The 14,838-nt window shown below is 41.8% G+C and overlaps 1 protein-coding gene across 3 annotated transcripts in view; it reads right to left on the bottom strand.

Annotated features, from left to right (window-relative positions):
- Nucleotides 1-14,838, bottom strand: part of LOC146559162 (unconventional myosin-Ic-like) — a 63,526-nt gene that overhangs the window by 38,457 nt on the left and 10,231 nt on the right. The window contains exon 1 of one of the 3 annotated variants that reach the window (XM_085244939.1): nt 9,939-10,079. The exons of the other annotated variants lie outside the window; for them this stretch is intronic. The gene's annotated coding sequence lies outside the window, so the exon portion shown is untranslated. Of the gene's footprint in view, nt 1-9,938; nt 10,080-14,838 lie in introns of those variants that run through there. 3 annotated transcript variants of the gene reach the window in all.

Below are 14,838 nucleotides of genomic sequence, written 5' to 3'. Positions count from 1 at the left end.
ACAGCTGGTTTATTCTCCTGCCTTCTACGGATACCGACTACAGAACGGAGCAGTTGTCAGCCACCTCCTGTACATGGATGACATCAAGCTGTATGCCAAGAGTGAACGAGACATCGATTCACTGATCCACACTACCAGGCTATACAGCAATGACATCTGAATGTCGTTCGGACTGGAGAAGTGTAGTCGGATGGTAACAAAGAGAGGGAAGGTAGTCAGAACTGAGGGGATTGAACTACCAGAAGGCAACATTGCAGACATAGAGGACAGTTACAAGTACTTGGGGATCCCACAGGCGAATGGGAACCATGAAGAGGCCGCTAGAAAAGCTGCAACCACCAAGTACCTGCAGAGGGTCAGGCAAGTCCTGAGGAGTCAGCTGAATGGTAAGAACAAGATCCGGGCCATCAACACGTACGCCCTGCCCGTGATCAGGTACCCTGCTGGGGTAATAGGCTGGCCAAAGGAGGAGATAGAAGCCACTGACATAAAGACAAGAAAGCTCCTTACCATGCATGGAGGGTTTCACCCCAAATCCAGCACCCTGAGGCTGTACGCTAAGCGGAAGGAAGGGGGCCGGGGACTGGTGAGTGTCAGCACCACAGTCCAGGATGAGACAACGAACATCCAAGAATACATTAGGAAGATGGCCCCAACTGACCGAGTGCTCAGTGAATACCTCAGGCAGCAGAAACCCAAGCAAGAGGAGGGAGACGAGGAACCATCATGGAAGGACAGGCCCCTGCACGGTATGTACCACCGGCAGATAGAGGAGGTGGCTGATATCCAGAAATCCTACCAGTGGCTGGACAAAGCTGGACTGAAAGACAGCACAGAGGCACTAATCATGGCAGCACAAGAACAAGCTCTGAGCACAAGATCCATAGAGGCTGGGGTCTATCACACCAGGCAAGACCCCAGGTGCAGGCTGTGTAAAGATGCCCCAGAGACAATCCAGCACATAACAGCAGGGTGCAAGATGCTAGCAGGCAAGGCATACATGGAACGCCATAACCAAGTGGCCGGCATAGTGTACAGGAACATCTGTGCCGAGTATAACCTGGAAGTCCCGAGGTCAAAATGGGAGATGCCCCCAAGGGTGGTGGAGATTGACCGAGCTAAGATCCTGTGGGACTTCCAGATACAGACGGACAAAATGGTGGTGGCTAACCAACCGGACATAGTGGTGGTAGACAAACAGAAGAAGATGGCCGTAGTGATCGATGTAGCGGTTCCGAATGACAGCAATATCAGGAAGAAGGAACACGAGAAGCTGGAGAAATACCAAGGGCTCAGAGAAGAGCTCGAGAGGATGTGGAGGGTGAAGGTAACGGTGGTCCCCGTGGTAATCGGAGCACTAGGTGCGGTGACTCCCAAGCTAGGCGAGTGGCTCCAGCAGATCCCAGGAACAACATCGGAGATCTCTGTCCAGAAGAGCGCAGTCCTGGGAACAGCTAAGATACTGCGCAGGACCCTCAAGCTCCCAGGCCTCTGGTAGAGGACCCGAGCTTGAAGGATAAACCGCCCGCAGGGGCGTGCTGGGTGTTTTTTTTGTTTATATATATGCCAAATATGCACACTGTGTTCAGCCAATCATAAGCCTAATCATGTTTTGATGCTAGATAATATAAAAGGAGAAATATGGTGAAGAGAAAGTGATAATTAAACCAAGATAACTTCTACAGTTTTTAATCTGATTATGGCTCTTATTCCACGTCAGTGCAGTGTGAAAGCCTCTGCAGCATTTTGCAGGAAGTTATGGTCACACTAGTTTCTGTCCCCTCCTGCCTCAGTCTGTTGTTGCCACTGTGTATGTGTGTGAAAAGGAGAGGTATGGAGCTGATGACAGCTGGCCAAGTTCCAATACAAGGTTTCCAAAAAAAAGTATTAATATCTCTTTAAAAAAAAAGAAAAAAGGCATTGCAGATGGACAAAGTTGTCATTTCTGTCTGGAAACCTCAAGTTCAAAATTTGGGGCATCTTGTTCATTTGAAGGCAGATTGCATGAATCGGAAATGGACTTCACCGAGCTGAGGACACTGCACACATAAAGTAGTGCCCTGGTAATCATAAGATAGCCGTGGCCCACGCCTGGCTATCTGGCTTTATCATCCATTTGTCTTGTATTGTCACCATAATTAAGTCAGCAATATACTGTATTAAAAAGAATTGAAGATAGTGTTTAGTGGGGTTATAAATGATAAGTATAAACTGACTTCATTACAGTTTGTCTTCATTTTACAATCAGAGCTTCCCCCGTCTTGGAGATTAGAAAGAATGCAGGTTTAAGGCTCTTCCAGAGGCTGTGTCCATCTTTTATATACAGTCAATGGCTATAGCAGACCAACATTATTTTTTTAGTACAAATGTAACACTTGCTCTCATGTAATTTTACATAAAGACAACTTCATTGAACTCCACAGAGTAAAGCTGCGGACTGGAAGCAACGTGACATCCAGAGACCATAGAAAATGAATGACACTCCACAGATTCAAGCATCTATCACACACAATCACACTTCATTTGTTTATTTAAAGCTTGCCTGTGAAGTTTTGGCCAGTGTTTCTTGCGTTTTACGTTGTTTGCATAGTGCACATAAAGGATGCAGATGGTGTGCAAGCAAGCACGCATCCTGCTGTCTAAGAATCTAAAGTCGTTGTGAATAACAAACCAAGAAGTGTTTTGACATACAGTAAATATAACTGAGCACTTCAAATCTGTAGTATCAGCTTCGGTGAGATCATAATGATTGTCACAGTTTTAAGATTCCTCCCAAGCTTTCAGGATCATTTCTTTATCAGCGCCCCACCGTTGCATCATGATGAGCACACCCTTGATGAAAAGGTTGCATAGTTCAATTTCAGCCTGTGCTCTAAAAGTTTCATCATAATGACACATCTCAGGCATTGGACATGTTGATATATATTACGTGACTAGATCAGCAAAACAGCTTGGGATTGGCCCTTGCTGTGAAATAGCACCATAAACCAAAACCAGCTTTAGTGCCAGAAAGATTAGACTGGGCCTGAACGATAAGGGTTACGAAACAGACCATTAAAGCTTGAACTGAGACAAGATAAAGAAATAAAACAAATGGATGCGACTGAAACACGCACTCTACATTAATGTTCTTTTATATGTACAATCCGTATGCCCTTATAAATTCCCCACTCATGTCCATTATAATTAGCTCCAGATTTAAATTACATGTAAGGAAGCGCTGTCAGTGTAAGTACTGATGAAAAAGTAGGGAAGAGAATTATCATTACTAAAGCCAAGTGTAAAGACGTGTTATTTCAGTGCATCCTCGGCGTTAAAAATCACCGCGCACACAGAGCAAGTCCATTCACTGGCTCCTTCTGTGGACTGTAGCTTTCAGTCGGGCCTGGTTTTCCTCCACAAGTTCTTCCAACATAACAAAGCTGTTCGTGTAATCAGTGCTAATACAAGTCATCACAATAGTTTGAACAATAAATATTGCATGAACTCTTGGACTTCCTTTGCTGTGGAGTGAATAGGAGTGTGAGTCAAAAGCCAGAGGAGGATCAGACCCTGGTTTACTGGCTACAAATCATAAAGAAAATCTAAAGCTGCTCCCTGTGCTCCATTGGACCATTAAATTCCTGCTTCAAGTCTCTGTAAATCTGTGTGTTGCTGCCCAACCAAGACATCAATACTAACAAGATCCTAACATTAGACAGTCATTCCACTACCCTCTCATGCTCTCAACATTTCACTTTCTCTCTCTCTCCTTCATACTTCCTCCCACTTCTCATAAACCTTCTTCATACGTCATACTCTATTTACACTTTCTATTCTGAATAATGATGTAAAATCATCAGCCTTTGAGGCAATTTTAACACCAACATTTATTATTCTTCCCATTTCTCATATAATATAAATAGCAGGTCAACAGCACAAACAGCCTGTATGTCCCTTTAGATACTCAGTTAAGAAATATATGCTGTGGATGGATTTCCTCACTTTCTCTCATACAGTTAGAACGATGGATGGATTATATTAAACACGGAAAAAGTTTCAAATAATAACTTCAAGTGATCACAGAGCAAAACTTCAACCTGCACTAAACCCTCTCTTTCAGACTTTTTTTCAGTTCTATTTCAGTTCTATGATGCCACAGAGGAAATTTCTCTAATAAGGTCATCTCAGACCTTATCTCGAGAAATACAACTATAATTCTTTATTCCAGCTCCATAAGATGGAGGGATGGTAGTGAGGGACCCAGGGCTAGTAAAGGAGACAAGAGAACAAGCAGAGTAAGACACACAAAATAAAGAAAAAAAAAGGAGAGAAAAAATAAATGGCAGTGCTGGGCGGCCCTGATGTCAGAGTGAAAGAATGCAGGCCAAGTGGGCGGCAAACAAGAGTCGGGAAACGGAGAGGAGAGGGCATATATGAGAGAGAGAGAGAGAGAGAGAGAGAGCGAGAGAGAGAGCGAGCGAGAGAGACAGGAAGTTGGTGACAGATGGTGAAAGTGTTGTACTAAAGAGGAATTAAGACATTAAACTACTGTGTGTGTGTGTGTGTGTGTGTGTGTGTGTGTGTGTGTGTGTGTGTGTGTGTGTGTGTGTGTGTGTGTGTGTGTTTGTTTTCTGACATAACCGGTGGTCTGTCAGTTTATGGTGGCCTAACACGATATTAACACAAGGGGGAATCCCAGGGTTCAGATACACTCAGACACTTCCTGTTTCTCTCTCTCTGCCACCTACTTAATGTGACTCTCTCACTGGCCTGACTCCTCCGGGTTAAGTGAATCACCACAGTGGGTGTGTTGGTGTGTGTGTGTGTCCATGTGCACTAGACCATAGCACAGCATAAGTGTGATGTTGCCAGTAAGATCAGGTGTGAAACCACGTGACAAAAGATGAGCCGCATGCTTCAAATTAGGTTTATAAAAACTGCAGGCCAGTTTGCACCCACCAAATATCGGGACACTCCCTGCCCTTCACACACATACACACCCAACACTTCCACTGTAGCAGCACTTTGGTCATGCTGGCATTTCCTAGATTGTCTAGCATCCTCCACAAAGCCATAATCCTAGACTGAGCTAAGCTGGCAGCCAAGTTTTGCAGAGATGGTTTCTGTGTGAATGGAGGGAGGCAGTTTGTTCATCTAAGCCACTACTACCTAAGGTTCCAGCTCTTCAACTACATTTTCAGACTGAAGAGAACTTCTGGGAGGCGGCTCTCTAACCGTAAAACACTACCCTAAATTAACACCCTATTTTAAACTGTTTTTACAGCTGGTGATGTTGATGTGATACAGGCCCAGCAGGGGTCAATGGGTGTGACACTTCACAACAAGTCTGCCAGCATGCACTGAAATGCAGAAGGGCTTCCATGTAGCCATATATGCTTCTGTGCTTTCATAAAGACTCCCCAAAAAAATCTATTCTGGAAAAAATTGGAGAAAAAAAATCAATTAACGCAGTGTGGCTTTCCATTCAATAACACCTAGTGTTGTGCATAAGAGAAGAGGTCAAGCTGACTGGCATCTCATTAACACAGGTCATATAGTAGATTCTTAGCTTTAGCATTACAGATCAATAGTTATGAAGTATGCAATGTCTTCAAAATTTCTTTGCTTTGACAAACTTAACAGAAACTTGATTTCAATATCTTACTTGATCCTTGATATTGTACACTATGTAATAATAATAATAACAATAATAATAACAATAATAATGAGAAAGATGGTGAGAAATGGTATAGCCAACTCCTAATGACACAGAGGGAACTATTGTTAACACCTAGTCAACTCTAAACCCAAAGGAATGCCCAAAGTATGTATGACTGTCATATGCAGGTACAGAGGTTAAAAAACACAGACAAATAATTCAGCAAACCATTTCAACATCAGGCAGGTGTTGACTTGCCGAAGTGCAACTCAAAACGTAGTACACATTCTGCCTGTCCTACCCCCATTCCCGCCCCTTTTTCTGTGTTGTGCAAATCTGTCCCAATACTCCTTAAGTCTTTCCTTCAGTCTCTTTTGTGTCCCTCTCATATCTCCTACATTTTTTCACTCCCTCTCCCACCCCTCTTCACCTTTTCTAGTCTTTCTCTTCCACATTTTTCCTGCTCTTCTATTGATAGAGCCTTTCAGTCCTTTTATACCCAGCAGGCCTTATATGGAGAGGAGCTTCTGAGAAACCACTACAGACTCATACCAATTCCACTGACTAGCCAGATGTTTTAACTGCTCACATTTAGTTTTGACTACTCCTATAGACAAATCTTTTCTGAATACTCAACACACACGCACAGTAACCTTAACCATCAAAAATGAATGCCTAACCAAATGGGCATTTTGTCCCTATAAGCGGCTGTTGGTCCCCACAAGTATAGTAGCATTCAAATTTTTGGTCCTCACACACACACACACGTTTTCCTTGTTGTGTCTATTTGCATGTCCTGGACGCTGCTATTGCTATGAGCTACAGAGGTCATGAATACAGGATAAACAATGCACACAACACTGTTTAGACTGCACTAAATAAATAAGGAAGTATTTCATCAGATTTGACTAACAACACAAAAATTGGGCAAATCGGCATGCATCCAGTCCAGTAGCATTTAAATGGACTAAGTTGCTATGTTCCCAAACAGCAAATTTCCTGTTTACTCTGAGCACTTCCCCTTTGCTGATTAGATGTTAATAACAGTTCAGCTGAGAGGCAAAACAAAACCAGATTACAGCCCAAAGAGTGTCAAATTTTTTTCTGCATGGTATAGCTCTGTCCTTCCATGCACATATGTGAGTAAAGCACCTCCCCTCCCTTCCACATGCATTCCCCAGGCCAGTATAAATGACAACAGATGAAGACAGTCACAGCATGATAGGTGGAGTTTGGTTGCAAAGAAGCTTGCACATGTGCAGTTACTGAGAATGTTAAAGCAGTGTAAATAGTACCAACTACTAAAGCCTCTTTCCTCTCGTTATTTCATTTCAGAGCCGTTTTTCTGACTTCTATCTCTGCCTGTGTTATTTTTCTCCCTCCTATTATCTACTTTCTATTTTTTCAGGTTATAAAATTTTAAATTATAAAGGATCAATTAAGAGCAATCAAAATTAGCTGGTGTTTGCCTGCATCCACATACAGGAATACAATAAAGTCATTAGTGTTCAGTTAAATTTACACGTGAGTGGTACAGGAGGCAAGGATATGGAGAAAAGGGGAGTTGACAAAGTGAAAGTTTGAATAGAAGGCCATCCAGTTTGTCATTACAGTGTTTTTGACATGTCAGCACAAACCTACATTAAACTTGACAAATTACTGCGAAGGCTTGTTTGAACAGCTTAAACTATGAGAGCAATCTCCTGAGACAGTAACTTAACACAGACCCTCTCCCAATGCAAGGGAGCTGCTCTGCAGTTTGGTCACACAAAGTTTAACTGCAACATCTTCTGAACGCTCTCCTCTCTGACTGGGGTAGGGCTGCTGAGGCAGAACATACATATGCAACTGCTTCTGAGAAATGCACATCTGTCATACTATACTAAAAGAATCTACACTAAACAAACTTTAGCTAGACATCACGGTTCACTTCATTTCCCACTTTCATCTAAATATTCATATCCACCTACAACCACAACGTGGGCTTCTAGTGAAAAACATATCACATATCATATGGTTTTAGCCAGCAAGTAGTGACTAGACAGCTACATATGGGTCATCCTCAGTGATGAAATGCACTGCCAGATGCGACTGGCATCCTGAGACTGAAATAAACAGAGACAGAAGCATTTTCTGAATGAGGGTGGAGATGGGGATGAGTGGTAATATGTGGGAGACAGAAGGGCAGAATATGTGTGGAAGCCACCAAATGTAAAAATAAATAAATAAATAGATAAACAAATAAACAATGCGCAAGATGGAACTCTTTAACCCGCAACATCAACATAAACATATATATGGACAAACGTATTGTACAAGCTTATAGAGGCTCCCAGTGATGTTTCTCAGCTTAACATTTCCGGCATCTATACTGATGTTAAAATGATAAACACAAAATCTTTGCTGCCGATTGTTAAAACTAATATAAGGCTGTGAATGCAAAGTCAAAAAGTGGTGACTGAGTGGACAGAACTAGTATAAAACTGTAGAATCCCCATTTTAGATTTAGTCAGTGTGATTAAATATCTTTTTAAGAATGTGTTCAATCAACTGCCACACCCATAATAATTCAATACCGCTGGGGAACCTACAAGAGCCAAGTTGTTCCAAGTCTCACTTTAGTACTGCAGAGAGTTCACACAAACACGCACGCAGACACACATGTAACAACGTCTTAACCAATTGTCATAGTCAGACTGGGCAGGGCTGTAGATATTTTGATAATAAATTTGCTAATTTCTGTTTGTAAAGCAGGAATGTGGCTCAGGGTAACTGTGATGTTTTGGCAAATATGCTGTACATAAATCAGGAGTAGGAAATCCTGGTTGTCTGGGGCTTAAGGCGCTGCTGATGTTGTAATTTTGCTTTTTGTTCTTTTAAACTTCAACAAGATCTTTTTGGGCCTGAAGGGAAAACTGAAAGTCATTCCAGAGCAAATCTGTCATCTGACAGTGTCTCTCATACACACTGTAGTTTGGCAGGGTGCCCTGTTGTGTTAACATATAATCTTGTATGTTTGGTGGCACTTTTTGATCAGAATTGCATCATCAATTCAATTCAATCCCCTAAGTCTAGCACCGTGGACCTTCCCATCTTCCAGCTGTGCGCAGATGGACAGATTCCAGCATCATATTGCAATATTATACCTTCCACTATAAAACCTGTATCCACAGTATACCGAATGCATGCCAATATGCATGCCAATATGCATTTTTATGTCATAAAAACTTTCATTTGACCTATACTGGGTCTCTGCTCTTGCATTATAATGCTGCAGCCAGCACGTTGTTGACACCAATGAAGTAGTCTATCAGTAACAGCCCCCCATTGAAAGGAAGGCTGAAGAAAAAAGCTTCATTTAATTTTCATTATTAAAGGCTGCTGCCTGCAAGCTGCAATCATCAATAAAACATTCACTACTTTCTTTCTACATCATCAGAAATACCATTATTGCAAACTTCTTTGAAATACTGTGATATAATTTTGAGGATTTAATCGCCCACCCCTCCAATTCCTTCCTTTCTGGATTGCAGCTGGTGACTGAAAGCTCTTACAGTGTTGTAGCACAGTGCTTTAGTATAAAGTATGACATAAACCCCTTACCATGTGAAACACAGGAGGATTAAACACATTTACACATTAACCCTACACGACCAACAGGTCTGTCAATGAATCGTCTAAATTCAAGAAAGCCCATATTAGAATGGACTGAATCTGTGCCTGGGAAAAACAATCAAATATTTTTAGGCTTTAGCAGTACCAACACTCCCACACTGTTAGGGTTTTACAGACTGACTGAAGAATTAATGAACAGTAACCTAACCCAACTACACCAGAACCTGGTGTCCTTTGGCCACTAATGTGCATTACATGGTTGTATGAGGACACTGTACATATGTAAGACATCAGGGGGGGGAAAAAAAAAAATTGTCAAAAAAGCCTAGTTCATGCCAGCCATTCTAATCTCATCCATCAGCTGTTGTTTGCATTCCTCCAGACTCCATAGGTTGCTTTATTTTCGTCTTTGCTTCCGCTGCTATCTGCCTTTTCCTTCATGCCACATTGAGTTTTCCACAGAAAGAATAGGGTTCTTATTTGTGCACTTATAATTCACGCAGTCAACCTCCTCCTTCCCCAACACTTCTTTCATAACTTTTCTTCCCTTTAATTTAATTTCTCTCTTTTCAGATTAAGACAACCCCTGCCTATATTAGTACTGACATTATCAAAGCTCCATGGAAAGACTTGGTTAAAGGTTAACAAGCAGGTGGAGAGAGAGAAGCCTTCAAAGACTTACCCAAGGACAGCCTATTATCACCACACTCCAGGCAAATGAAAACAAACACACACTTTCTTTCCTGTAAGTTGGGCTGCCTATTCAGAGTCCTGCAACACTTATTTGAAACTAGTTTTTCATGAAAGCCACTATATAAATTATTGTGTTGCTAGTACAACAGATATGAGAGCATACTAAAACAATCACTGAATTTTATAGTGAATGTGGTTTATTGGTGAACTTTGATACCAGAACTTTGAGAACTGACTAATGATAAGCTATCTAGGTAGTCAAGGGAGACTTGGATAGGCTCTTATTATACACGCTCTCCAGTTAACCTGCTTTCACACATGAACTGTGGGCAGTGTTGGGAGAATCAGGGCAGACAGTTGCTCTCTTTCAACAGCTCAACAAGGGGGAATCTCTGGCATCAGAGGTATTCTAACTACTTGGACTACCCTGTTTGGTTTAGGCAAGGGTAGCGCATTCAATGACACACACCCACTCTTTGAATTTACTAAACAATTACCCGCACTATTCTCACATTACACAGTTGAACAATATTATATACTAGGCTCAACTCTTCCTATCTTAAGTTTACTCACTAGCTGGTTCACTGGCCAGGCTGATGTTGTGGTGATCACTGATCTGCTGCTTTCCCAGCAAGGACCTTGCCTCACGGTCAGACATACTCCAACTCCCCCATCTCCGACTGCTATTGGTGGCAAGAGTCCTTCTCTAAAAAACTGAGCTGGAAGTCAACTCCAACCAAAAGGTGGAGCAAGTGGAGATCTGGTTCATGGGGCTGTAGAGCAGAGTAAGAACTACCATTACCAGATACTGTACGATGACGGCGTACAGAAACTAATAAAGGCTGGAGCCAAGCAAAAAAAACCCAGAGTGATCTCAGGTAATACTGATACTGATACATGTAGCTGTCCTTTTTGGTTCTTACACTTGATATGAGTTCATTCTGTCACAAAACCATAAAAAACAAAGAAATAAAATCTGTCAATTAACAGTTTGAGACAGATATAAGATATGGACCCAGGGAGAAGAATCTTAGCAAGTATGCATTTTGCGATGAGGTTTAAATTTCGGGGTTATGTCCAATACCGCTTAGGCACAAGTGTACTTAATAAGGCAGCTTACTAAACCAAAGAGCAGCAACTGTGTTGGGAAGGAATTTCATCAAGTTCTTTTTTCTCAGACTTTTTCTTTTCCATCTGCTTTCCAGTTTCACATGACACAAACATGCCTCACTCTCAAATTTCAGTGTGAACACATCTGACTTGAATGAGTCACGCAGTGAGCTAAGAATAGTAAACCTGAATCTTATCATAGTTAAGAGGGGTGCTGAGTAGGGAGGGGCTACAATGAGGAATTTATTTGAAGAATAAAATTTGAGCCTGTCTGAATTCTGCACAGGTGGGAAAAGCTTTAAATTTTTCTGATATTTGCTCCCATGCCCATCAGCATACACAATCACTGACACGCAATATGAACGCTTTTTCAACAAACACCGAGATTTGCCTTTGGTGTTATGTCACAGCAAACACAGAGCAGGTAGGTGTGCCTTTATAATGACAGATGATATTGAACATTACATAACCAGGAGAGGAGTGGACATAATCACATGCAAGTTCCCAGCAGGATCCAGAGAGCTTTGGTTGCCTGTTGTTAGAGTAAGGAGGGCAGATCACACACACATGCACGCACCTGACTAAAAAGGTAAATGTACAGGTGTTCTAGGCCTATTTTGGGATGGTTTACACAGTTTGACTTGCCCAGTGTAAGGACAAGGAGAGTGTTCTTGTTCCTCAGACCACCTACCTACTGCTTATGTGGGCGGCAGAGCCAGAGTACAATTCAAATAAATATCTATTATTGTACGTTTATAACTGTTGTGTTTAACCTGGAGGTAAGCGTTTGAGCCAAATCCAGTAGGGTTTAAAGTCCAAGAAAAATGATCCAAAATGTTACAACAGAACTACACAGCAGAAGATCCTCCAAACACCCACAGAGCTCCTCTCCTTCTGGCCTGCCAGTACACATTGAACAAGTGCAAGAGCAGAGGAAATCGGATTACCTTTTTAGCTTGTATCATCGGGTTAATCTGAGTAAAGGTGTGCAGGTGAGGCTGTTTACAACAGAACAGAATTAGGAAGCAACTTAGTCAGCACTGTGTAACTAAACATGAATGAGCAGTTCTTTACTTAGTCGAATTCAACCTGTCAGATGTGACTGAGGGCTGTTAGCAGGCATCAGTCTGTTTCTTTTTGCTGTTTCATCACATCAAATACACTTGAACTGTGACAAATAAATAAATAAAACTCAAGCATTCAACTTTCAGTCTTTTAAGGACTTCCCATCTCCTACAGTCACACCGCATGTACAAAAATGGCAGTGAAGCTGGTGTGGATTTTGACTCATGTCCAGGGTGGTTTCCAGTCACACACCAGTCAAGGCTGTAATACTGAGGAGAAGCAGGATGCAGTCACTCATAGCATTTTTTCCCAACAGGGCAGGGCTCGCTGTACCACTCGTCAAGCTTTGGGATGTGGGAAAGAATTACATGGAAATGCTAAAGCAGCTGCCCACAGCTAAAACTAACCAGGCGCACATACTGTACTCACATACCCTACGAGACTGCGAGTCATCATCATACAGGTAACACACTCTGACTCACTGTCAGAGACAAGCTCTCATTACTTCCATTCAGCTAGAGGGTTCCAGCACCCTAACACTAACAAACACCATCAAACTGTAAAGTGGTGCAGCAACAATAAAGAGAGCAGTGTCGCTCACTATTTGAGATTCATTCTGATTAACCCTAACTATAGTGACTGACTGGTGTTACACTGAAATGGCACTGATGTTTACCCCACTACTGAGTCTAAGCACTGAATTACTGCAGTCTTACCTGTCTATTTGACATCTTTTCATCGAGATCATTCTGTGACAAAGGTAAATGACATTAACTGTGATTCTGTGCTTTCACTGATACAGGATGTTTAGTGGAGAACTTTTGTGTGTGCAGACATCCAGTTTTTCAGCCAATTTTCTTTTGAACAAACATTACAACTTCTTTTTTGTCCATTTTAACAGCAAGTGGCATTTACTGTGGCTCAAGAGTTGGCAGTTTGTCTTGAAATCGGAAGGTTGCCGGTTCGAGCCCTGGCTTGGACAGTCTCAGTCCTTGTGTCCTTGACACTTCACCTGTTGCCTACTGGTGGTGGTCAGAGGGCCCGGTGGTGCCAGTGTCCGGCAGCCTCGCCTCTGTCAGTGCGCCCCAGGGCGGCTGTGGCTACAATGTAGCTTGCCATCACCAGTGTGTGAATGTGTGTGTGAATGGGTGGATGACTGAATGTGTAAAGTGCTTTGGGGTCCTTAGGGACTAGTAAAGCGCTATACAAATACAGGCCATTTGCCATTTGACCATATAAGGATACCTGTTCTCATCACACAGAGCCAAGAGTAGAAAGAAATCTGTCCGAGTTCATGCTTTGGGCCCGCAGGTAATGCTTGTGCACATGCAGACCTCATTGTTTGAAATGCTGTTTGTGTTTAACAAGAGCATTTAGTACTTTTATAGTACCCATGCCAGGAATAGCATCACAGGCCAACTTTAACGTCACAGGGACTTTAAGGTCTTAACCTGTAAATGACATGAAAAACCTGAGCTGTTCTAACATGCAAATGTCAGTGTTCATGAAAATTGTACTTGCAATGCTTTTGATGCTTACAATAACATCGGCTTCCAAGTTTATTAAAAAAAACAGGAACAACTGGGGAAAAATTTTCAAATGACTTTGATCTACACTTTCTTTTGGTCCTTCAACTTTAACTGAATTCCTTTGAATACTTTCTTTAATCCAGTGCTTCAACTACACAAAGTTTCTGCATTAACAAAAAATAAATCTATCAATCAGTCACTTCAGCTTTTACAGCAATTCTGTTATTTCAAATCTGAACCTTTAAGAAACAAGCACACAGTCATTGCTAGTTGTTCACAGATTGCTTATCCAGAAATCAGTCGTGGTGAGATGAGAAACAAAAAAGTTTATTCTGCATGTAGAAAGTCTACAACCATAGAAATGGATTGTACCAGCCCACATGGCTGTTGTTAATCTGTTATTGTGCTCTCTGTCTCCAACAGTCTGTCTGCCCAAGGGTAGATCAATAGTCGCTCCCCTCCAGCATCTCCAACACCTTCCCATTTCAAGGTCTGATTTCATTTCCCACATGCAAACAAGTGGTAGTCGTCATCTAAACCAGTGGTCCCCAACCCAATTTTTTTTTCCAAAGTTAGTTTAATACTATGACCAACACAGCCAACGTCTACTAGAGCTCACTTCCATTAGTATCGAGTCTCTTGACTGTGTTGGCATCTTTAATGAAATTATTTAACAAATATTAGGTATGCTGTATGTGAAAGCCCATGCATGAAGTTTCTGCTTCAGTTTTGTTTTTTTAAACTGCAGTATTAACTTTAATCATTATCATGTGTCAGTACATCGCATTTGTTCATGGACGCAGCTTACCAACCAAGCTCACTAGTGTTAGTTGTTAACTAAGCACTCCACCCTCCTGTGCAAACATGGTCACTTATAGTTGAGAAATAAATAACGTGCCAGCTAACTCTGAGGCTTCAAAGGGCAGAGTCTAGAAAACAATGGGAGATGCCACTGTGTCTACATCCATCTTTTATATACAGTCAACAGTTCAACTAATAATTTCTTCAGTACAAAAATGGCAGTTAATTTAATTTAATTTTTTTTTTTACTTAACCCAAACCTCATTACATGCAGGCAGCTTAGTCACCTAGGAGGCATTACTTGTGCATGGGCCCTGACAGTATTCCCGCCCACAAACCCAATGTTTTGTACATTTCTCTCATTCAAGTTTACACTCCCTTTAC

This window comes from Mchenga conophoros, linkage group LG14 (genome assembly GCF_057382185.1).
Source record: "Mchenga conophoros isolate Kocher_MC1m ecotype Shallow Benthic linkage group LG14, M_conophoros_male_GT1.1, whole genome shotgun sequence".
NCBI lineage: Eukaryota > Metazoa > Chordata > Actinopteri > Cichliformes > Cichlidae > Mchenga > Mchenga conophoros.
This window is presented reverse-complemented; position numbering and strand designations above follow the sequence as displayed.